Source organism: Hylobates moloch, unplaced genomic scaffold (genome assembly GCF_009828535.3).
Source record: "Hylobates moloch isolate HMO894 unplaced genomic scaffold, HMol_V3 SCAFFOLD_3, whole genome shotgun sequence".
Taxonomy (NCBI): Eukaryota; Metazoa; Chordata; class Mammalia; order Primates; family Hylobatidae; genus Hylobates; species Hylobates moloch.
The window spans coordinates 170,351,434-170,377,107 of NW_026652278.1; the positions used below are offsets into that span (position 1 = coordinate 170,351,434).

The 25,674-nt window shown below is 36.2% G+C and overlaps 1 protein-coding gene across 1 annotated transcript in view; it reads left to right on the top strand.

The window, feature by feature from the left end:
- The window catches only part of TENM3 (teneurin transmembrane protein 3), a 1,044,221-nt gene that overhangs the window by 123,299 nt on the left and 895,248 nt on the right, over window positions 1-25,674 (top strand). The window contains exon 2 of the mRNA XM_058436908.1: window positions 239-321. The gene's annotated coding sequence lies outside the window, so the exon portion shown is untranslated. The remainder of the gene's footprint in view (window positions 1-238; window positions 322-25,674) is intronic.

A 25,674-nucleotide genomic window follows, 5' to 3' on the forward strand; every position in this document is an offset into this window, starting at 1 on the left:
TTACACTTCTTTGTTTGCTTAATTTCCTTGAAGAAAAAGTTTTACAGTAGACAGCTGCAGATCTCCTGTACCACCTGGTACATGCAGAGATAGCAATTGCTTGTTACATGACTGAGCAAACGAGTTATCATTTTATAGTTATGTAGAAAAATACGTTAGGAAATAGGTAACATATACTGTTATGATAAAATTGATGTTTTATAGGAGAGCAATTTTTCTATTTGTTCTGTTTTTCCAGGCTTGTACCACAACCAATACCCCTGCTTGGCAACTCTAATGAGCAAACTGCCACAAAATTGAGAGAGAACACACACCTTTTTGGTAAGTAGCATATACATTTCTAAATCTGAGGGTAAGCACAGAGCTCATGTTTATGCCTCCATTTTGTTTAAAGTCCTATTGAATAAAAATTGTAGATATTCTGGTATATTTTCTTGGAGGTAGAGGGAATTGACGAAAAGTTTTCAAGAAAACTGTTATTTCTTCCAGACATTTGTATAAAACCTTTCAGTTTTGACACAATATTGAGGTAATTCCCTATATGTCTGGAAATAATTTATATTTTAGGGGAAATTTTGGGGGAGCATAATATACATTCAGAAAATGTGGGAACCATAAGTGCACAGCTTGATGGGTTTTTACAAAGGGAGCACATCCTTTAACCAGGACCCACCCAGTTAACAAACAGCATATTCTCCACAGGCCAACAGGTATCTCCAGCCCCCAGCCCCTTCTAGTCACACCCCCTCCCACCTCCCTTCCCTCACCCCAGCATGGCTAACCAGGATCATGACTTCTAACACTGCAAATTTATTTCCCCTGCTTTTAAATTTTATATAAACAGAGGAACTATCTTTTTGAAGGCCTTAAAAAAGACGAAATTGAGAAAATGAATAAGAAGGCCAAGTGATTTTCTATTTATGCAACAGCTGTTTTGCCAGATGATTTGACAACTAATTGGCATTATCTCACCTTTACTCTCAACCCCAGCAAACATCACCTGTTTTAATCGAGGGTCACTACTGCTTAAGCCTCTACTTATGTTCTTCTTGTATTTGTGCTTAATAAATTACAACTTGCCCAAGATCAGCAAAGGTATTCATCACATCAAATGTTTACAGCAACTGCCTTTTATAATTAAAGCGAAAGATTTTCTTTTAGCATTGACTGATTAAATTGGTAATTAATATGAGATGAAGATTTTGCATGGTTTCTCAAAGCAACCAAGAAGAGAGAGGTAGATCAGCAAACGGCTTAATAACACGTTGCTTAAAGACTTTATTGTATTTAGCACAATAAATGACAAAATAGGGTCATATTTCTTTATTTCAAGAAAGATAACTCCATTTCCAGTTATTTATTCCAGAGAAGGCCTTCCCAATAGCCTCTTGACTCCTGCTAATGTTTAGGCCTCTTCCTAAGAAATAGCAATTAAATCCCAACGCTTCCAATGCTCCACTTAATATTAAGATTTCTACCTATTCTAAATTTCCAAAAAAAAAAAAAAAAAGAAAGCTGTTGCTGACCAATTTTCTTACACTATTATTAAATGTTAGGGTTCTAATCCTACATTATTAATTTCCATTTTAGGGTATCTGGTTCCTTTCATAAAAATAATTTATCATCTAAACCATTTCTTCACATTTAGTGTCATTATTAATCTGCAAACCACAGTGTGATATTTTATCTCATCTTATCTATTATATGTTAATTATTTGTTACCCAGAAGAACTTCTTGACTTTGCTCTTAAATTTTAGGAAACGCTTCAGTTTGGAGGGATTTGCAGTCCTCTGTATACCTATGTCACCTTACACATTCTTCAACATGTATTTAATTTATCTTTAATTATGTAAATCATGTATGCAAGAAAAAGATTTAAAGTAATAATTCCTACTCAATTTTGTTTAAATCTATCTAGGAGGCTTCTAATTAATTTAAGGTTATAAATGTTATAAAGCAGTTAGTGAGTTCCAAAGTTAAAGTTGGTATTAAGTAATTGAATTGTTTATAATATAATATAAAGGATAAATGCTGAGGGGATGGATACACCGTTCTTGATGTTTTCCACATTCATGCCAGCATCAAAACATCGCATGTAACCACCCATGAAAATATTTAACTACTAGGTACCCACAAAAATTGAAAATTTAAATCTTTTTAAACCAAGACTTTGAGATTTAGAGAGATGTATAAGCTTAACATTTATGGAGTGCACTGAGAATTTGCTTGATATTCTTCAGAAAAAAGGGATAACCTAGTCACTGCCTAATGGGATTTGTGTCTAAATTAGGAGAAAGTAAATAAAATATCACAAGAACGCTCAAAAAATAATGAAAATAATAAAATTGACATTAAAATGCACAATTGGACAGTATCTCAACTTAAAAAAGTAGACATACGGAAGTAGACATACGGAAATATTCCATTGAGCCATTAATGTGGAAAACAAGGAGTTATTTCTGTAATGAAGACAAGGGCAATTCTACTTCACCACCACCAATAAACATCCACCGTTCTGTCTATCATGAAGATTGGTTTTACCTACCCTTGACCTTCGTTGAAAGGTAATCATACATGTGCATTTCTGCTTCTGACTTCTTTCATTCAACGTGATGATTTTCCGTTCCATACCTGTTGTTGAGTATGACAGTAGTCATACATTTATTTTTTACTCTTGAATAGTATTTCATTGATTAATATGCCACAACTTTTTAATCTTTCTCCTCCTGTATATTTGGGTTGTTTCCAAGTTTTAGATACTATGATTCAAGCTATTATGAACCTTGTTGTAGAAGTCTTTTTGTGGCCATATGTATTCATTTCTCTTGGGATAACACCATGGAATGAAATTTCTAGTTAGCTTATAACACACTGTCTAGCAGTATTTTCGAGTCTTTGTCCCATTTTACACTCTCACCAGAAATGGATGTGCGTTCCATTTGTCCCAGATAACAATTGGTGTTATTATTCTTCTGGGTTTTAGCTTTCTTGTGATCTCACTGTGGCTTTAGTTTACATTATCCTTATGACTAATGATGCATATTTTCATGTGCTTGTTAGCCATTCATGAGTCTGCCTTTTTTGGAGTGTGTATTTGAGTCCTTTGCCCATTAGATATGCTTGTCTGACTTGCTTTTAAAATATCTTTTGGGCCTTTGGTTATTTGCTTTTTGGATATTTTCCTTTAAAATATCTTTTGGGTAGATTTTTGTCAGATTTTATGTACTATGAATATTTTCATTCAGTTAGTGACTTGCCTTATTTCTTAATGATGTCTTATGATAAATAGGCTTTTTTAAATTTTGATGACATTGATCAATATTTTCTTTTATTCTTGGTGCTTTCTGTATCCTCTCTAAAAAATATTTGCCAATACCAGGTTTGAAAATCTTTATGGTTTTGATGCAATTGGATCTATGATGATCTTGAATTAATTTTTATGTATAGTGTGAAGTAGGGGTTGAAATACATTTATTTTTATATGTTCACACAATTATTTCAATACAGCAAAAAAAATCACTTCTTTTCAAATTGAATAGCTTTGGAATTTTAGTGAAAGTTGATGGGTCATATGTGTCTATTTCTGAACTGTTTATTCTATTTTATTGATCTATTCTATTATCCCTATATCAATACTACACGAAGAACACTGTAGTCTTGAAATCAGATGATATAAGTCCCCCAATTTTATTCTTCTTTTTCATGAATTGTTCTAGCCATTTTAGATCCTTTACAGTTCCGTATATAGCTTAGAATCAACTAGTCATTTTCTATAAAAGAGCTTGCTGAGATTTTGATTGACATTGCATTGAATCTATAGTTCAATTTGAAGAAAAATGGCTATTTTAACAATTTTAAGTCTTCCAATCCATGAATATGGTAACACTCACCTTTTATTTAGATCTTTTTTAATATTTTGTATTTTTTAGTTTAGAGCTCTCTAGTAGATTTTTTATAGATTCCTTTGACTATTTATGTAAACAGTCATTTCATCTATGAATAAAGAGTTTTACTTCATCTTTTCCAGACTTTGTGCCTTTTATGTCTTTCTCTTTACTTATTGTACTATCTCAGACTATCCATACAATGTTGAATAGAAGTGGTGAGAACAAGGTATATTTGCCTAGTTTCTGACCTCAGGAAAGGAAAAATATTCAATATTTTGTTATTAAGTATGACATTAACTTCAGGATTTTCATAGGTGTTTTCTCAGACTAAGGAGGTTCCTTTTTATTCCTACTTTGTTAAGTGTGTTTTATGTTCAGTTTTGCCAAAGCTTTCCTTCCTGCATACATTGAAATGATTACATGGTCTTTCTTCCTTTTCTGATGATTTGGTGAATTAAATTGATTTTTTAAGTGCTAAGCCCATCTTGCATTCCTGGGATAAAGCCTCATTTGATCATACTGTATGGTTACTTTATGTAATCCCAGATCTGACTTGATAATGTTTTGTTAACACTTATTTATGTCTGTGTCCAGGAGAAATATTGGTTTCTATATTTTCTTGAAACATTTTTGTCAAGTTTTATTACCAAGAAGCTGTTGGTCTCATTAAATGAGTTGGAAAGTATTTAAATATTTCCTCCTTTTGTGTTTTCTTAAATATTTTGTGTAGATTTATGTGTTTCATAAAATTTTTATAGAAATTCACCAGAGCATCCATGTAGGCTTAGAGTTATCTTGGTGGGGAGCTTTTTAATTGCAATTTAAATATATATGTATATATATATATAATATTTATATATACATATAAAGTTGTTCAGGTTTTCTGCTTTTCGTGTTAATATTTACAGGGTTATACTTTCTTAAAACTTTTATTTTAAGTTCAGCGGTCCAAGTGCAGGTTTGTTCCACAGGTAAACTTGTGCCATGAGGGTTTGTTGTGCACATTATTTCATCACCCAGGTATTAAGCCCAGTACTCATTAGTTATTTTTCCTGATCCTCCCCGTCCTTCCACCCTCTGCCTTCTGATAGACCCCAGTGTGTGTTGTTCCCCTCTATGTGTCAATGTGACAAACAGTGTCGTTCAATATACTTATTTCATTTAAGTCATAAAGTGTATTTACACAAATGTCCATAATATTTCTTTAATATCCTTTGAATGTCTCTATGAATTGTGATCATATTCCCTCTTTCATTTTTTGATATTGATTATTTCTGTTTTCAGATTTTTTTTCTTGATCAGTCTTGCTGGGGCCCATTAATTTTATTAGCCTTGGTACCAGCATGAGAATGGACAGAGGCATTGAAGTATTACTAGGAGGAGGAGTTCAGACTTGTTCTTACTTCTGGAGCCTTTGTCCTCAGCTCCTCTAACAAACTTACCCATTTACATTTCAGCTGTCATCACCTGGCCTTATGAAAAACACATAGTATCAACATTTGGATTTGTTGATTTTCTTTATTTTTATTTTTTCTTAATTAATTGCCTTATTCTCTTATTTTTACTATTTCCTTTCATTTTCTTACTTTGATTTTTATGTGATCTTTTTTCAGATACTTGGGAGGTAATTAAAATTATTAGCTTTAAGGCTCACTTCTCTTCTAATATAAGTATTTTTTTTTTCCAGATGGAGTATCGCTTTGTCGCCCAGGCTGGAGCGCAGTGGCAAGATCTCAGCTGACTGCAACCTCCAACTCCCGGGTTCAAGCGATTCTCCTGCCTCAGCCTCCCGAGTAGCTGAGATTACAGAGGCATGCCAACACGCTCAGATAATTTTTGCATTTTTTAGTAGAGATGGGGTTTCACCATGTTGGCCAGGCTGGTCTCAAACTCCTGACCTCAGGTGATCTGCCTTCCTCAGCCTCTCACAGTGCTGGGGTAACAGGCGTGAGCCACCACACCCAGCCTAATATAAGTATTTTAATGCTACCAATTTTCCTTGAATCTCTGCTTTAACTGCATTCCATAAATTTTTATTCATGGTGTTTTTATCATTATTTAACTCAAAATATTTTCTAATTTCTCTTATGATTTATTCTTTCATTGTGTATCATTTAGAGGCACGTTGTTTTATTTCCAGATAATTGGGGATTTTCTATATCTCCTATTCTGATTGATCTCTAGTTGAATTCCACTGTCATTAGAGATGTACTTTGTGAGATTTCTATTTTTGGAAATTTATTTAGACATTCTATTTTATAGCCCAGCATCAGCACAAGATCTATCTTAGCAAATATTTTAAGTGAATTTGAAAGAAATATGTACTCTGAAGTTATTGAGTACGGGGTGTGTGTGTGTGTGTGTGTGTGTGTGTGGTTTTTTGTTTTTTGTGTTTATTTGTTTGTTTGTTTTGTTTTGAGATGGAGTCACCCAGGCTCAAGGGCAGTGGCACGATCTCGGCTCACTGCAACCTCTCCATCCAGGTTCAAGCGATTCTCCTGCCTCAGCTTCCAGAGTAGCTGGGATTACAGGCATGCACCACCACGCCCAGCTAATTTTTGTATTTTTAATAGAGACAGGGTTTCACCATGTTGGCAAGGCTGGTCTCAATATCCTGACCTGGTGATCCGCCTGCCTTAGCCTCCCAAAGTGCTGCGATTACAGGCGTGAGCCACCGAGCCCAGCCTAATTTTTGTATTTTTATTAGAGATAGGGTTTCACCATGCTGGCCAGGCTGGTCTCAAACTCCTGACCTCAGGTGACCCACCCACCTCAGCCTCCCAAAGTGCTGAGATTACGGGCATGAGCCACTGCACCCGGCCGAGTATGGCATTTTATAAGTATCAATTTATTTAATCTGGTTGATCATGTGGTTGACATTTTCTTTATTTTTTATCTACATATTCTACAAAATACTGAGAAAGAAGTGTCAAAATTGTCTAACTATTAATGTGATTTTGTCAATTTCCCTTTTTTCTTCTGTCAACATTTGCTTCACATATTTTTGAATCTCTGTTATTAGGTGCATACACACATACCTGTTGTTGGAGCTGTTCTAAGTTCCTAATCAATGAAGACTTTTATTATGATAAAATGTCTCTCTTTCACCCTTACCACTCAGACTGGGTTGGCTTCAACTTCTCTTCATCCTGCATGATAAAAGAGAGAAACAGAGAGATTAGCTCTCAGCCTCATAAAGAATAGCCAATGACTGCTTGATCACATGAAATTTTGCCCTCCATTTGTACGACACAAGCGATAGCCAAGGACCCACAGAGACTCCACACAGACTTCTACTCCTTCCTCCTATCCCTACCCTGTACCGTCCTCCTTTCTGGTACCCTACCATGCATGTTCCAGATGCTACAGCAGCTCCGGTGGCTGATCTCCGCCTCCTCTGTTTAATGTTAACACAGTGTTCTACTTGGGCTCTACTTCTTTGCGTGCAATCTGGAAACTGCCACAAGGCAGGGAGCCAGGACAAATATAGAGTTCCCTTTATGTGCTTCCCTTCTCTCAAAGATCCGTCCTGCACTGCCTGTTGTTCATTGCCTCCATATAGTTATTGTATATTTCGTGTCCAGTTTTATTTTTGTTTAGGATGGGAGAACAAATCCAGGGCCAGTTATTCCTTCATGGCCACGTGTTGAAGCACTTCTGCTTGGTCATGTTTTTTAGTGATAGACAAAATAATTGCAGCAAGTCTCTGTTTGCATTTTGGTAGAGTAAAAGGACATCTCATCACCTTCAAATGTAGCCGAATAAAATATCCACCAATCTCTCATAAATAAGGCAGATATGTCTCCTGTTTGCCTAATGTAGTCCTAGTTAATACCTATTATTAATTTCACTCTCAAAAATATCCTCACTTTTGTAATAAATGACCTGGCTATCCTATTTATAAATCTTAATAACAGCGATTTGTTAGAGAATTCTGTAGTCCAAATGTACCTTCATTATTCATTAGTTTTTCATATTCGGTTTATCTTTTCCAAATTTAATGTTGTTATTTCTTCTTTAGGAATTTTTTTTTTTTTTTTTTTACCAGTTTGTAAGTCTTCATACAACCTACCTCTCCATTCTCTAACACTCTGAAATAGGTTTTAAATGTGGTCAAAATGTGTCTTTGAGAAATAAACTGCACAACACAAACCATAATTTTATTAGACAATTTCTTACAGTAGGAAAAATATGTCACATTTACTGACAAATTTCTCCCTCTCAATAAGTCAAAAGACAACACATTGATCTTTCCTGCCATGTTTGATGGAATTTCCTGTGTGGACTCTACATTCAGAGCCCTGGGCTGGTATAAGTGTGCCAATGGACAGAGGCCATAAAGTATTATTAGGGGGAGAAGTTAAGACTTCTTCTTAATTCTGGAGCTTCTGTTCTCAGTTCCCCTGACAAACTTAGTGATCTACATTTCAGCTCTCATTACCTGGCCTTATGAAAAGCACATAATAACTTGAATATGCCCAAACATCTCACAGAAAAAAAAAAAATGTGCAGAGAAAGCTGTCCCACATTTCCTTACCTTTGGAAAAGAATGAATTACTTAAGCAAAACAGCATTTGAAAGTAAATGCGGTATCTTTGGCCATAAATATGCTTCCTCTTCTTTAAAGGTAGGATGTCCTCTGGACTATATTTCTGGCCATGGAGTCAATGCCTTGACAGCTTAGGAAACATGATATAAGACAAATACTCTTGTTCGTTATTTGTTTTCTTTGACTATACACCTAGTTAATGCAGACTGACAATTTGAATGGCTATCCAGTTATTTTTCAATGACCAAGTTATATAGCATATTGAGGATCGTAATAAATGTTGAACTTTCAAATCTTATGCAAATATGTTGTATGTCCATATATCTCATGTTTGGCAATTTATTACTTTTATGTTTTTATTTTGAAACTATTTATGACCTATTTAATGTCAGACTTGTACCTACCATGAAATATGGGGAACACCTTTCAGTAAGTGGAAGGTTTTCTTTTATGATAGACCTTATAGAAGATTCAAACTGTGAGTCAGAGGCACTTATTTTGAGAGAGAGGCAGCTTGGGTGCTGTAATACGTTTCCTCTGTTTTAAAACATCCCAAAGAATGCTGTCAGCTCTAAGTTTCTATACCTAGTATCTACTAAATCAGATCAAGCCATTTTTACATAACGGTTGCAAATGTGTTTTTTTGAATGTTAAATCTGTTTCTATTTTTCAATCAATTTAAAATGTGTAGAAAAAGTGTTCTGATTGTATATTATCCAATTTTCATCAGCTGCCGGAAGGAAGTGCTGTGAAAATCTGTGATTTAAAACCCTTAAAACTTCTGCTTGAAATGCATGTTTTGTTAAGAACATTAGATATGCAAAGTATTTTGAACAGAATTTTGATGTCTTTATTAATAGCATTTAAAAGTTTTAGGATTTCAGATATTCATAGATTTTATTCTCCTTCATTCGCAAGGTCATATATTTTAGGTCTTTATATTTCTCCTTTAGGAAATAATTGGAACTGTGAAGGAAAATGCTAAAAGAAAAATAAAGAAATAATTATATTATTAATAACAATTTTATCTTTTCTCAGTTATCGGAAAGTGTATTTTATATAAGATATATATATATATATATAACCGCAAGTATCAGTAAGCATTTACCTAAAACCCATTGTATATCAATCATTTGCCTGTGAGCTGTGTAACATCCACAGGTCTTGCCTTCCAGGAGTTTACGATCTAGTGAAATGTATAAAAATATACATGTAAAAGGAGTGGCTTCAGTGCCGTTGGAGTTTAGAGGGGGTAAACAATTTTTTCTTCCTGTAAGACTTTATGTCTGAAGCGAGATTTGAGTTGAGGAATAAAGGTGATACATAATAGTAATTCGTGATAAAAATAACATTGAATGACAAATTTAAATGCAATATTCGTTTTATTAAATCTAAGCAACTTAGGTTGGATATAAAAAAAAAGGGTGGAAGATACAAAATAATCCAATTACAGCAGATGCTTTTTTATAGCTATATTTTGTTTCATACTAATTGAAAAATTAGAAGCAGAAAAACTGTTCATGAGTACTTTCTTTAGTTTTTTTATATTTAGCTTTACCTCCTCTATGAGTCAGCATTTATGTTTATCCATATCAAGAGATTGCCAAAAAATCGTGACTTAAACATACAAGGATTGATTTTTCTCACTTCAGGCAAATCCCAAAGCATAGCAGCTCCATGATGTCACTGGGGTTTCTTTCTAGCCCTTTAACCACCCACCCCTGTGGTATTGAATCAAGTCCAAGACTGCACCTGGAGCTCCAGTCATCACATCTCTCTTCCAGGCCTACAGTAAGAGGAAGGAACAAAAAGGGTGCCAGCCTTCCTTGAAGAAGGCCTTAAGGAAGTAGCACATGCAGCTTTGCTTATACACCAGGGGCCAAGAGGTCGTCAAATAGCCACACCTATTGCATAGAGGCTGGAAAATGCAGTCTTCTAGGTGGATGTGGATTGCCCAGACTAACGACAGGGTTTGGTGGTAGTAGGGAAACGAAGGAGCCTAGTGTAGGCATATGGCTGTTTCTATCATTCCTGCTCAACATGTTTAAGGTTCCTGATGCACACTGTGGTGTTATTAATTTGAAATCAGACACCTGACATAAGGGCTGTCACTCACTGGGTGGATCTATTGTAGGCACCAGACATATTGTTCAGTCCTTAGGGAGGATCCACCCATTCTAGTTGTCTGCTCAGACGAAGATCATGAAAGAATTCACTGAAAATGACGGAACCTAGTTTGAGAATGATGGACATCTGGCTGTGTGTTTAACTTATATACAAGGCTGTGTATCATTATACTTGGGTGAATGGACAGGTAGGTGTGTATATAGGTAACATATTGTATAATTAGGTTGATAGAAAAATAGGGGGAAAGGAAAGAAAATGAGGGGGGCTGGAAAAGGAAGGGAAGAGAGAAGAGGGAGAAATGGAATTGGGGAAAATTCTTAGCAGTACATCAAGGATAGTCAGTCTGGTCTATGGTCTAATCAAAATGTATGTCTGTGTATATTCTGCCCTTTAGTTTCATAGTGTAGTGCATCATTCGACTCTGGAATGCTGTTTTGGTTATGATCTTTAGTGTTTTTGGTAGTCGATTCTTTATTTCCCCACTTGTAAATGCTGAGAGTTTACCTTAAATAGTCCCAAAGAAGCTTTTTTTCCCTAATATTTTATAGTATGTTGTCTTCCTTATTTATTTCTTAATAAAATGATGGCTCATCTGTCTATTCATTTATCTGTCTATATATAATCCTTCCATCCATCTATATACCTATCTATCAAATCATCCATCTATCATCTGTCCATCCATCCATCTGTGCATGCATACATCCATCCATCCATCTGCCTACCTACCTGTCTGCCTATCTACCTATCTGTGTGTCTATATACTTACCTACCTACCTACCTACCTACCTACGTACCTATCTATCTTTCTGTCTATCTATCTATCTACCTCTCTGTCTATCTATATTATGAATGCTCTTTGTCTATTGGTCTATGACCTAATCAGTGTTGTCTCTGTTCTTGGCAGGTTGCATTTCTCATCTAGTGGAAGGGTAGAGTTCTAGTTTATTCTCTTCACAGTCACGAATCAACTCCTCACTCAGTTTCAGATGAAAGTGGGATTGCCACACTGGGTGTTATCCCAGTCAATATCTCTCTGGCATAGAAGAGCAAGACTTACTATTTGACGAGTCCACGTGCAGAAATATATGGGTCAACTTAGAGAAATCAACACTGTCAAGTGACATAAATTCAGAAGAATAATATTCCACACAATTTGTATAACGAACTGCTGTTTTTTGAGAAATCATTATAGGCAAAAAGAAAGAAAGTTGGGGGAGGGAGAGAAAGTAGAGAGAGAGAGGGAGGGAGGAAGGAAGGAAGATGGAAAAAAGAAATTCTCTGAGGAGCTTTCAGTGGAAGAAATTACCTCCAACCACATTTAAAATGTTTTCAATGACCTTCTTAACCGATTTTGAGCACTGGAAATTTCTCATTTCTCCCAGCAATAGCTACAGTCTACTAAACCCTAGGTAGAACTGACAGAAGCAGTGAAGGAAAATTGCTACCAACTTAGAGAACAAGGTGCCCGGCTACTGACACTGCTCGTAATCTCTTCTCATGGGAAAGCGTTTAATATCTACAGTAACATTTAAATTTGAGAAGACATGGTTTTTAAAATTCATATACAGCAATAACAATAGTTAATGAGGTAAATTTTATTTTCTGCAAAATATCTTGTATCCCTCTAACTCATAGAACGTTAGAGATCACTGTGGAAAAGCCCCAGATGTGACTTCTGTGATATTTAGAAGAGACCCTGAACTCTTATTCCCTCTCATAAAATTAGTAGACACACTTGTGGCACTTCGTTGATTGCTCAGTCCAAAATGATCTGTCAAAAATCAGCACCTGCAAGCGTCATGCACATAAAAGTTAAGAAAAAAAAGTGTTTTTTTAAACATGTTCAGATTGGATTTTAAAAATAAAATAAGTGAACTTCTTTTTAGTGTGTCAAAGTTAATTTTCCAAAATTCAACTCTTGCATAGTCAATGCGGATGGGATAAATATTATGGGATTTTCATTTGCATTGCCCTTCCTGTTCTCTGAAATAATTTATTATAATTTTCATGAGACTTCATAATATTATTCATTCACTTCATAATTGAAACGTTGTTAAACTCTGCCTCATGTTGATTCCTGACTTATGCTAGCCAAAGTCACCTTCCTCTACTTCTTCTCCCCTTTCTAACTAAGGAAGTTAGCAAGTTTGCTATCCAGTGATAACCTACGCAGATGATTGTGGTCTTATTGATTTATAAAACGAAGATGATACTCCTGGCTTCTTAGAAATATATGGTAGATTAATTGATAGGAAGATTGTTTAAATACTTAAATATGCGAATATGAATAAATATGTAACTATCAATAACACATGCAAATTATAAATATGCAAATGTTAATTAACAAATAAATGTATGAATGTTAACCATTAAAAATTGATACGGAAAAAGGTTTAAAAGATAAAAGACATAGGGGAATTAAAGTATGATTATCATTTCATCAATTGGTTTATCATTTTGACTGATACATTGTTAAAAACTAGCGACAACTTACTGTATTCAAGTTTATTACCCAATTTTTAGTAACATAGTAAAAGTAGTGAACGTGGTGATAGTGACAAGGTCATAGAATGCAGGAAAATTGTCAACAACTACAATAGTCCCTGGCACTTTAGTAGGTGCTAAAAAAAAATTATTTGGTAAGCTCTAACTTCTATCCTTTGAAAATGGATGAGAAAAAAATATATAGACCCTTACTTTAGTTAAAAATTCATATAAATTCACACAGGAGTTCCAGTTCACCTGGCAAATGACAAGCCCTTCTCCTTGTGACAAAATCAATAAAATCTGCAAAGCATACCTGCAGGGCTCCTCCTATGACCAACTTCCAGTGCCAGCCCCCGTGGCTCTAATAGAGGTCAGATCAGTTCTTCTCTTCCTGAAACTTATATAAGAGTCATGTTTTGGGTTTTACTTTTGGCTTATCATTCTGTTATTTGACCCAAGCTCATTTGAGTATGTAATGAGAATAACTCATTGAGCTAATATATTATAAAATAGCCTTAGACTTGAAGCTAGAATTCTGGGGGAAATTCCATGCCTGGAATTTCCAGGCATGGAATTTCCCCCCGACCTCCTCCACTCTCTCCATTTAGGGATAATTCAGCTCTACTTCAACCCCACATTCCCTGGAAGATTTATTCCCTGCCCATCTGATTACAAGAATAGCACAATTTAGGATACTCTTTGGGAATGGAGATTTAAAAATCATTTAGCGGCAAGTATGATGGCTCAATCAATGATGTTACTTCTCACCAATTTTCCAAACCTAGCACCAATAAGAAGAAAGAAACTCAGTGGAAGTAATTCAAAGGGACAAGTTAAACAAAAAAAGGAAGTTAAGGAGAATAAGTTAAAGTAAGTAGTTCAGAAGACAGACAAAATGAACATGAATATATTTATTCATGTCTTCAAATGTTCATTTTGTCTGTCTTCAAATATCAGAAAAAAGTGATATTTGAAGTTAGAAAGAAAGGAGTCATATTTGTTGACCACGTATTATGTACAAAGCATTATTCCAGGTCCTGAAGTATATTGAGATCTTGAAATTGATCTTTATTTTTGACCCCCTTGGCTTATTTTGCTTTACTTTTATTAGCATTAGTAGCACATATTAAAACTGTCACAAGTCAATGAAATATGAGTGGGACTGAGTGTGTTTCCTGGAGACTTACAGAACTATGACAGAGACAATTCCAAAAACAAAATAATGCCAGATATTAACCCTTGGGTTGCCTGGGTTTTCTAACATTCACAGCCAAATGAAGTGGTTGCAAAAATTGTAACATGTAAGCTAAACAAATGATATATTTATCTCCTTACTGGGCATTTAGACCATAAAAATCGCCCACTTTTTAGTTTCAAACTTTTAAGAACAGTCTTCTCAATTAGAATTATCTTCTGCATTATTCCTCACATTCATGCAACTTCTGTGATTTTGTAAATTTTTGATTGAGAGAAAAATATGCACACCGTTCAGAAAGTCAAACACTGCAGGGTGAAAATACTCGAGTGTAATTTCAAGTTAATTCTGGAAGTTCAAGGTTTTAGTAAAAAGAACATATGTTTTCAAGGGCTTCTGCAGTCCCCCCATTCGCCTGCAGAGTTCAGCTGCAAGACCCTGACTCTCCAGGCTGTGACTTCATTACGAGGAAAACCCTTTGTAGAGGGCATCTGCTCGACTCTAATAATAAATTTTAAGGGAGGTGCAGAATCAAAATGAGAAGCAAATGGATTAATTTTTCCTCTACATGGGAGCTGGGAATTCATTCATGACGTCTGCTCCTCATCACTTTGTGTACTCTTGGACTTCTGCAGGAAGGGAATATTAAATGAGAAATGAAAGGAGTGAGCCTTTATTTTCTCAGTGTTGGAACTTCCGTTTCAGTGTTCCAGAAGAGAGAACTGTTCTTAGCACTGGGGCCTGCACAGTCTGCCACACAGGCCCACTTCTGGGGATTAGAGGGTGAAGACTGATATACAGGGGTGCCCATTCTCAAGTACATCATAGTTCAGCTGGGAAAACAAAAGAGCGTGTTTTTAACCCTGACTTTGCCCCTCATTAGTTAGACTTCAGACACCTGGCATTGAAGACCTTCTTTATCAAACCAGAGGATTAAAACCAATTACTCCTAAGGTCTCCTCTAATTCTAAACTTTATATTTCCATATAATTAATTCTAGGCTTTGGCTGCTAGAAAGGGCTTCAGTAATAATTCCACAGTCCACTCATCTAGTCCAACACTTTCTTCTAAATTGGTCCAATGGATTGAGTTTTGAACACTGGAAACGGGAGATGTAACCTGTAGTCACGAGCATAGAAGTAATGACTTGTAATCATCAGATTAAGCTCTCAAAAGATATGATTAAGAGAAACAAGCCAACAGAGTAGGCAGTGATTTCAAAACAACCACCAACGTCAAATTAACAGCAGCCCACCCTGGATAGAATAATTTTTCAATTATAATTTTAATGTTTTTAATATATAAATATTCCTGCAGATTGTCCCTATTCAAAGTAATGGCATGTTTTGTGTTTCATTTTGTATTCAGAAGCACTTGTGCTTATTACATATTATCTTTTTTTGCAATCTTTTTTTTTTTTTTTTTGCTTCTTAATAACTGGTTTAGTTCATCTAACATTTGAAATGATGGGTAAAAAAGCTCATTGCTCTGACCAAATTGTCAACTCCCCAAGAAGAGAGACCAAGGAACTAATACCAAAGCATTGTGCTAAGAACCTGTGTGGGTGCACACCTGTGTGTGTTTAGTCGAATTGAAGAGAGGTCCACCAACTCATTCAAATCATGCATGTTAGCCATGCTCTACAAACTTAATGAGTATACACATAATACTACATACCATATCACTGATCCAACTATTTTTACATTGTTATGTATTTACAGCCCACGTCTTTTCACAAAGAATTGGAGGCAATATACAATTTTTTTTTTTTTGAGACAGAGTCTCGCTCCATCGCCCAGGCTGGAGTGCAGTGGCGCTATCTAGGCTCACTGCAAGCTCTGCCTCCTGGGTTTACTTATGCCATTCTCCTGCCTCAGCCTCCTGAGTAGCTGGGATTACAGGTGCCCACCACCACGCCCGCCTAATTTTTTGTATTTTTAGTAGAGACGGGGTTTTGCTGTTGTGTTAGCCAGGATGGTCTCGATCTCCTGATCTCGTGATCCGCCCGCCTCAGCCTCCCAAAGTGCTAGGATTACAGGCGCGAGCCACCGCAATATACAATTTTTACATCCCACAGTGAAATAATAAACTATAAATAGAAATAGAAGATTAATGGCAGGGACAAGGAGAATAGAAATATGCCAATCCTAAGATGAGTCTGGTTGCTGAACATTGTATTTTGTTTGAGCTTTCTGGTCACCGGAAGAAAGAAATGGAAACGTGTTCGGTTGCAAGGTCCCCACTAATGAATGGGAGGCTGCATCCTGGTCCCTCAGGGAAGTAACACGTTTTGATAAATACATTAAATAGTTGTGTTCCCCGGACAAAACCCTATGGAACAATTCTCATTATTTGCACGGAACTCTAGATGAATTGATAATTTTTTCATGGCACACTGATAAGTTTATCTGGCAATTGGACATCACATGAAACTTTCCATCCCAGAAAACCAGTTTACGTGGCTACCCCGGTTAGTTCAAGGTCTCCTGTCTTGAATATCTAGGAATAATGCATGCTAAACTGACTTGAATTACTAAGAATTTCCCCTTTATTTCTGAAATTTTTCTAATTTTAATTTTTATTATAATATATAATGTAAAATTTATTATTTTAACCATTTTAAGTATAAAATTCAGTGACATTAAGTATATTCACAAGGTTGTGTAAATATCACCATTATTTCCTTAACATTTTCATCATCTCAGATAGAAACTGTACCCATTAAACACTAACTTCCCATTCTCACTGTCCACAGCCCTAAGTAACCTCTATTCTACTTTCTGTCTCTATGAATTTCTCTATTCTATGTACCTCATATAAGTGGAATAATACAATATTTGTCCTTTTGCATCTGGATTATTTAATAGCATAATGCTTTCAGGTTCATCCGTGTTGTAGCATGTATCAGAATTTTATCTCTTTCAATGGCTGGATAATATTCGATTTTATCCCTTTCTTTTAAAAAACATAATCATCTAATCTTTTCAGTCTTTAGATTTTTTCCCTGTTCCTTGAGTTGTCAAAATACTAGCAAAATAATCTAAAATAATAATAATCTGCCTAACTCTTAAAAAGCCCTATAATTCAAATCCTTGTCTCAGTTACTTTGCTGACCTCAAGGTTTTCCTTTGCTACTATTCCTTTATCTATTATGATTTGATTTGAGACTTTCATTGCAAGCAATTTTCCATATGGAATATGTTTTCTTAATTTTTATAAAAATTTTTGGAAATGGTTTTATGGAAAACATTTTTTAAATCTTATATTTGTTTCTTTGTTTAAAAAATTACACTTTCTAGATCTTGGTATCATCATGTGAAATTTTTCTTAATTTTCTTCGTTGATCAATATAACTATCAAATATTTTCACATTGCTTTTTGTATAATATATAAGCATTACAAGTTATATCTCTTTTCCCCTTGTTCTGAGCAGCTACTTGCTTCCTGGGAATGCCCACTAGCAATCATTGAAAGTTTCTCGCTCAGTCCCACAGCCTAATCAAAAACTATACATAAAGTTCAAAAACTTTAAAGAGATTCCAGTTTGTTTGTTTGTTTGTTTGTTTGTTCATTTGTTTGTTTTGGGACAGAGTCTAGCTCCATCATCAGGCTGGAGTGAAGTGGTGAGATGTTGGCTCACTGCAACCTCCTCCTCCTGGGTTCAAGTGATTCTTCTGCCTCAGCCTCCCAAGTAGCTGGGATTGCAGGCATGCGCCACCACACCCAGCTAATTTTTATATTTTTAGTAGAGACAGGGTTTCACCATGTTGGCCAGGATGGTTTTGATCTCTTGACCTCGTGATCTGCCCGCCTTGGCCTCCCAAAGTGCTGGAATTACAGGAGTGAGCTACCACGCCTGCCCGAGATTCAAGATTTTAAGACAATTGACTAGAATTTAAACAACACCACCTCTACTTGAGCATGAAAAAAATCACTCCCATAGCTACATCTTCGTTTCATTTGACTCATATAAAAATAATGCATAGAGACCAAGGTTTATATCAAATAACATCTGAAGTTGAAACTATCAATTCAAAAATTAAATATTTCAAAAATTAAATGCCACTTACGAAATACTTTTCTATTAGGTATACCTGTATCTCATAACATGTTAAGAAAATAATAGGATGTATTTTCACTGGGCCATTCTTAGAGATAAAACATTCAAAGAATAAACTTAATTTTAAAAGCTAGTTAATCTTCTAAATATGGATTTGAAAGTGCAGTCCCATACATGTGTTTTTAGGCAAGCCATCTCTTATATGAACATTTCAATAGGTAGATCAACCTGCTGGAAAAAGATCTGGTAGCATTTTCTCCTACAAGTATTTTTGTTGTGGTTTTTCTTGGGTTTTGGTTTTGTTTTTGTTTTTTTTTTTTTTTGAGACAGGGTCTCCCTCCATCACTCAGGCTGGAGAGCAGTGGCGTGATCGCCACTCACTGCAACCTCCGCCTTCCGAGTTCAAGCAATTCTCCTGCCTCAGCCTCCTGAGTAGCTGGGACTACAGGCGCTTGCCACCATGCCCAGCTAATTTTTGTATTTTCAATAGAGATGGGGTTTCACCATATTGGTCAGGCTGCTTTCGAACTCCCAACCTCAAGTGATCCGCCCACCTCAGCCTCCGAAAGTGCTGGGATTACAGGCGTGAATGAGCCACCGTGCCCGGCCTCTACAACTTTTTCTTCATTAAGTTTAGCTAAAAATTTTGAAAGTAGCTAGATATTAAATGAACTATGAACGTATTTTAATTTTGAAGCAAACTTTTGAGATAAATATTGGTTCAATACATGAAAATCATTAATTAAATAACATTTAAATCACATGGATTCTTGGCATTTTCTCTGGATTCTCTATTTCACCCAGTGTTAATAATTTATATGTATTCTACATATCTGATATTATATATGATGCAAATCAAGTATATTATGCACATGCACTTAATATTCAGCTATACATTACCATCATTAAGAAAAATCTCTTAGGTTTTTTTCTAATTTCACATGCCTTCATTTCATATTCAAGCTAAAACTTAGAAGTAATTTTAAAAATTTGTTTAAAAATCTTACGTTGTTACTGGTTTAATTTTGATATTACACCTTACTAATAAACTTTGGGTTAGTGATCAGTTTTAATTCAGTTTAGTTCAGTTTTAATTCAGTGATATTTCTAAATTGGATAATGAATATCTGACATTATTCCTAGTGCCTGACACCTGCTTGAATGTCCTTTACCATGAGGAAAGTTTTCCATTGAGCCAACATAAATAAAATCTGGAAGCTAGAGAAAATAGCTACCTTGACGAAACTTGGCTCGTAAGAACCCAGCAAATACTTTAAATACTTGCCTGTTTTATTTCATGAGTTCTTCTACAGTATACTTTAAAAAGTTTTTCTTCCTGCTCACCTTATTTCCCCTAAGTGCCAGTCTAAAAGACTGATTATAATGGGCACTAGAAACACTAGAAAAAAAAAAGGCGTATCTGAGCCCCAGATTCTAAGCTTCAGTTACTGGTCGGGTCTTCCCAAATTATATGGATGTCTTTACATGTACTTGTGTGATTTTTTTTTTTTTTTAACAGGGCATTTTACAGCCAGAACTTAAACTTACAGTATGCATTAAAAACTAAATGTATTTACGAGGCTGTTAATGTAAGCTTAATGATAGACTTGACAAAATACATTAGATTTCTAATGACTATTTCCAATTTCTCTTTATTGGGAAATTAATGATACCTTTAATCTATTAGTAGGTGGCTACGGGACTATTCTGGTTCTCTTTTTTTCCATTTAGTTCTCTTCATTCTCTTTCTTTCTCTGTGCCTCTCTATCCAGTCTTCACTGGAATGAATGTTCCCTTGAATCACGCTTTATATCCTGGCTGCAACCACAACTGCTTAAAGTATTTCCAAGGGCATTTGCCTTCTTCCGGCATTCTTCACGACAAAATTTTAAGTTTAGTGCTTCGTATCTGAGAACAGTGTCTCTCTTCTGCACATGCTCTGATCAGCATCTTGGACTCCAGGATACACTGGATAATTTTATATCCCTTGGCATTTTAAATGTGAGATGCAGCTTCAAAATGGGGAACAACCTAGAACAGCCTTTACAATACAAAAATCTTGAATTCAAATCACTCTTCTTCCTTAAACTATCAAGCATATTCCCTTGATTGAAGGACCTCAAGGATTTAACTTTTGGCTATTTCATGCCTACAATATATGCACTATATATGTACACATGAGAAAAAAGGCAAGCAATAAAAATCAGACACAGTAATCCTAAATAGCTTCCCAGATGAGGCTCAATTTTATTCTTTTCTATTCTATTCTATCCTATTATTTTATTTTATTTTTTTGAGACAGAGTCTTGCTCTGCTGCCCAGGCTAGAGTGCAGTGGAATGATCTCAGCTCACTGCAACCTCTGCCTCCCAGGTTTAAGCGATTCTCGTGCTTCAGCCCCACACGTAGCTGGAATTACAGGTGCCCGCCACCACGCCAGGCTAATTTTTGTACTTTTAGTAGAGCCAGGGGTTTCTCCATGTTGGCCAGGCTGGTCTTGAACTCCTGACCTCAAGTGATCCACCCGCTTCGGCCTCCCAAAGTGCTAGGTTTACAGGCATGAGCCACTGTGCCTGGCCAAGGCTCAATTTTAGTTTGTCATTTCCCAACCTGCACTCTGATAGACCCTAGGCTTATAGGTAAACGTTTAGATAGCCCGTGAAAAGAACAAATTCAAATCAGATTAAATTCACTGTCTGTATTAGTCAGCGTTCTCCAGAGAAACAAAACCAATAGAAACGTGTGTGTGTATATATATATATATATACACACACACACATATATGCATGTGTGTGTGTGTGTGTGTGTGTGTATGTATGTAGAGAGAGAGAGAGAGAGACTTACAGGAATAGACTCATATGATTATGGAGGCTGAGAAGTCCCACAATCTGACATCTGCAAACTGGAGAAACCAGGAAAGCCGGTGGTTCCGTCCAAAGGCCTTGGGGCAGGGGTCCATTGGAGGAGCGGGGAACAGTGTAAGCCACAGTTCTAGTTTGAAGGCCTAAGAACCAGGAGTGCCAATGTCCAAGAGCAGGAGATGTGTGTTCCAGCTCAGACAGAAGAAAATTCAATTTTCGTCCACATTTTGTTCTATTTGGGCCCTCAAGAGATTAGTCGACGCCCACCCTCACTGGGGAGGAGGATCTTCCTTTGTCAGTTCAGCGATTCAAATGCTGATCTCTTCCAGAAACACCCTCTCAACACACCAAGGAATACTGTTTCACCAGCTACCTGGGCATCCTTTAGCCCACTAAAGTTGACACATTAAATTAACCATCACACTACACTTATGTGGTGACATGGTTTGGATATTTGTCCCTTCCAAATCTCACATTGAAGCATAATGCCCAGTGTTAGAGGTGGGGCCCGGTGGGGGATATTGCATCACAGGGTGGATCCCTCATGAGGGGCTCAGCACCATCCCCGTGGTGATGCGTGCCTTCACATGAGATCTGGTTGTTTAAAAGTGTGTGGCACTCCCATTCCCAGCCTGCTCTCTTGCTTCCACTCTCACCATGTGACATGCTGGCTCCCCATTCCCTTCTGCTATGATTAGAATCTTCCTGAGGACCTTACCAGAAGCAGATGCTGGCACCACCCTGCCCACATAGCCTGCAGACCTGTAAGCAGAAATAAATCCCTTTTTCTTTATAAATTACCCAGCCTCAGGTATTCCTTTACAGCAACGCCAGAACAGCCTAGCACACATGGTATGCTTTTTGAGGCTGTTTTTGGCATGCAGTCAATACTATTTAATGATCGTGGTAGTAGTGGTAGAGAAGAGGTGTGAACAATTTAATTGAACGGGCAATGATTATAAATGAATCCTCAAATTAGTGAGGTGCTTCACGACTGCTCTTGCTTTGAACAACAAAGATACAGAAAACTATAATCCTTGGAAGTGTGCCTTCCATTGTAGTATTTTCTGGTTGCATTTTGGGAAGAGTGTGGAAATCCTAACATCCTCTACTGCTGACGGAATCTATGCATATAAATATTAAAACTATACTCCAGTATAAAATAATTTGCTTTTATTTTTCTTCTTCATTATTTTAATTAATTGGGATCTTCCTTATAAGCCAAAAATCTGAATTCCACTAGCTGTTAATGAATGATACAGAAAAACATAATTTCTCCGTGAATGTTAGGTTGATTGGAAAATGTCATCCTCTGACCTACTCAGCCTTGCTAATCAAGAGAAGTCTTCAGAGGGACTAATAGTTAGATTAAGCAGGCTACAATCCATCAGCCACCCCCTTTATTTGTTTAAATTAGAGTGCTTGTCAGGCGTGAGGTTCAGTGTAACTGAGGAAAGCCATGCCAACATGGTTGAGAGCATATACAGTCCTGTCTCTGGTAATTGGATAGTGCGCTGTTTCACCTTAAGCTGTTTTGAATTAATGCAAGACATCAGCCACCGGCTTTAGGTGGTTTAATTATCAGAATTGTCACATTTTAGTTATCAGCCCAAGGGGTGCATGCTGGGGTTGACTATGAACATGTGGCACTACCTGATATAGGTTACCTGATGGCCAGATATGGGTCACTTCAGGAACACACTTAATTTAAAGGAGTAGTGTCCTGATTCAGAAATATTTATAAATGGGAATCTGGTTTTCAAAGGAAAAAAAAGACTACTAAAATACAAAGCTGCTCAGTAGAAAAAAGAAAAAAATAGATCCCTTACTATCTTAGCTTTATATCTAGGAATTATGCTACTATTAAGAGGTTTCTAAATGTCAATATTCATTGTGGGCTTTTAAAAAAATTTTTGCACTTAAGATTATTAAAATCAAGGAATTTATTCTAACGTGTTAGACTAAATTGTGCCCCCACTCTATTATTAGAATGAAATCACTTCTTATCAGAAATGTCTATTATAAAGCAAGCAGAATATAGTCTTGTTCATTATTTTTACTTAAAGGGGCCCCAACAATTTATATGGAAAATCATTAGTGTCTGTAGGGTTGGTGAAGTTTTCAGCTCTGTGTGTTTAACTGCACTTTTACTGAAATATTTTAGTGGGTTGTTCAACCACAGAGCACAGTATCCCAATGACCATCACAGTGCCCTAAATTCTATTGTTTTCCTAGATGCTATTGCTTTCCTGAAGCATCGGTAAAAATAATGGAACTAATTCTTCTGAATCACTGCACTTATACCAGTTCAGTTTTCATAGTATTGACTACAGTCTAAGCATTTTTGCTTCACTCAACACAGCTCTTAAAGGGCTTTCCCTTTTGAAGGCATACTCTCTGTGGGTGGTCAATACCCTTATGAAATTGTCAGACTTGAAAGTAAGATGGATTGTTACTGGAACATTAAGTAGGACAGAGAGCAGATGAAATTTAAATACAAAGTTGCAGCTGTTCATAAGCTCAAAAACGTAAATTAGTTCAGCTAAACTGCTAAATTCCAATGAGAAACAAACTGAGGAGTTGGCTACTTGTTCCCTAATAGGAGGAAAATGCATCTAAAATATAAATTGAAGCCTTGTCATCTTAAGAAACTAACATTTGCACTAAATTATTCCCTTCCTAAACAACCCAGTTAATCTAATATTTACAACCTCTGTAGTACAAATCCAGATGGTCTTTCCTACCACTCAGCACCTGCCATCTCTGCAGCTTTTGATACCATGATTCCCTCCTTCACAACCTCTTCCTTGGCTTCTCTTAGCCATCCTAATACCTTTCTTATTTTCTCTTTCTTTACCTCCTTTCCTTTCTTGCTTCTATTTCTACCAGTTCTCTTCAGGTCAAATTCTCAGACTTTCTACTCTTGCTCTACTTTTCTTTCTTTATCCAATTCCTTAGATTGCTCATCCACTCTTGCCATGTCAACTATCACCTATATGCTCATTATTAAACCTGCAGTTTCAGCCCATGCCTTTATCCTTCATTTATTTCCAGTTGTTTACCGAATATGTCCAATCAGGTGGTCATGTTTGTAAAGTCAAATCTAGTGTATGCGATGATCAAAAATGAATCCTTTGTCTAACTTTTTGTTATGATCTGAATGTGTACCCTCCAAAATGCAGGTGTTGCCAATGTGATAGTATGGGGGAAAGGGGAGAGGTTGTTTAAGAGGTGATTAAGCCATTAAGCCATGAGGACTCCTTCCTCGTGTATAGGATTAGGTACCCTTCAAAAAGGACTTGACAGAGGGAATTCGACCTTCTTACCCTTTGACATTCTGCCATGTGAGGACATAGCATTTGTCCAGGATAGACTGGATGCTCACCAGACACCAAACCTGCCAATGCCTCGATCTTGGACATCCCAGCCTCCAAAACTGTGAAAAATAAATTTCTCTTGTTTCTATGAATTGCATATTTTGAAGTCAACTTTATTGCATCTCTCTCCCATCCCACACTCAGGTAGCCACTGTGTCCTAGTATACATGCTTCGCAAAGTTTCTGGTTTATTTCTCCTTCTCGTGTCATACTGTGGTTACTCTAATTTACCATCGTGACTTTACTTCTCATTTTTAATAGTAGCTACCTAGTTTCTGAGTGTCACCATTTTATTTAATGGTGGTTATACAATAGAGTCATTTTCACCATGTATTCCATTTGTTAAAAATCTATATTAGCTTCTTTTGCATATTTGAATAAATTTGAAAGTTTCAACCCCACTTTAAGGATCCATATGAACTGGCCCCAGTTTACTTCCTCGATCTTGGAACATTCTTGATGCATCCTAAGAGGAATGGTTTCTTGCCTCTTAGAGCACTCCTAGCCACCTTGGCCCCTCACATGCTCTGATTCACTCCTAGTCTTTTTTCTCTCTATTTCTGCTAAATCCTACACATCTTTAATACTCAGCTCAAAATTTTCCCTCTCCATGAAGTTTGTCTGAATTAACATGAGCCCACGGTGGTTTTTCTCATGTTCTGAATTGCCTCTGAATGACACATATAGGCTGAAACTCTCTATACATATTCTAGGTTGCTTCCAAATTGTTTGCTAATTTATCATAAATATATGAATTTCCTCTCAAACAAGATTTAACATTCCAGAAGAGGAAGAACTGTGAATTGTACCATTTTAAAAGTGTGAATTCTACCATTGAATTTTAAAATAACTATTCCTAGTTTCTGGGATGTTTCCCCAATTCAGTTATTTCTAATCCCTGTGTGAGTATCAGAGGAACTAGGTCTTTAATGGCATAATCAGATCCCATGTCAAATAAATGACATTAAGAGTGTCATTAATATAATTCCGTATTCCCAGAGATGTTCTGGAAGGTTTATATGTATTCTCATTTATTATAAATACATTGAAGCATGCTTAAATGAAAAAGACTGAATAAAAATGAATTTAAATGATAAAAACGGTGTTCCATAAATGTAAGAATTAATGTCT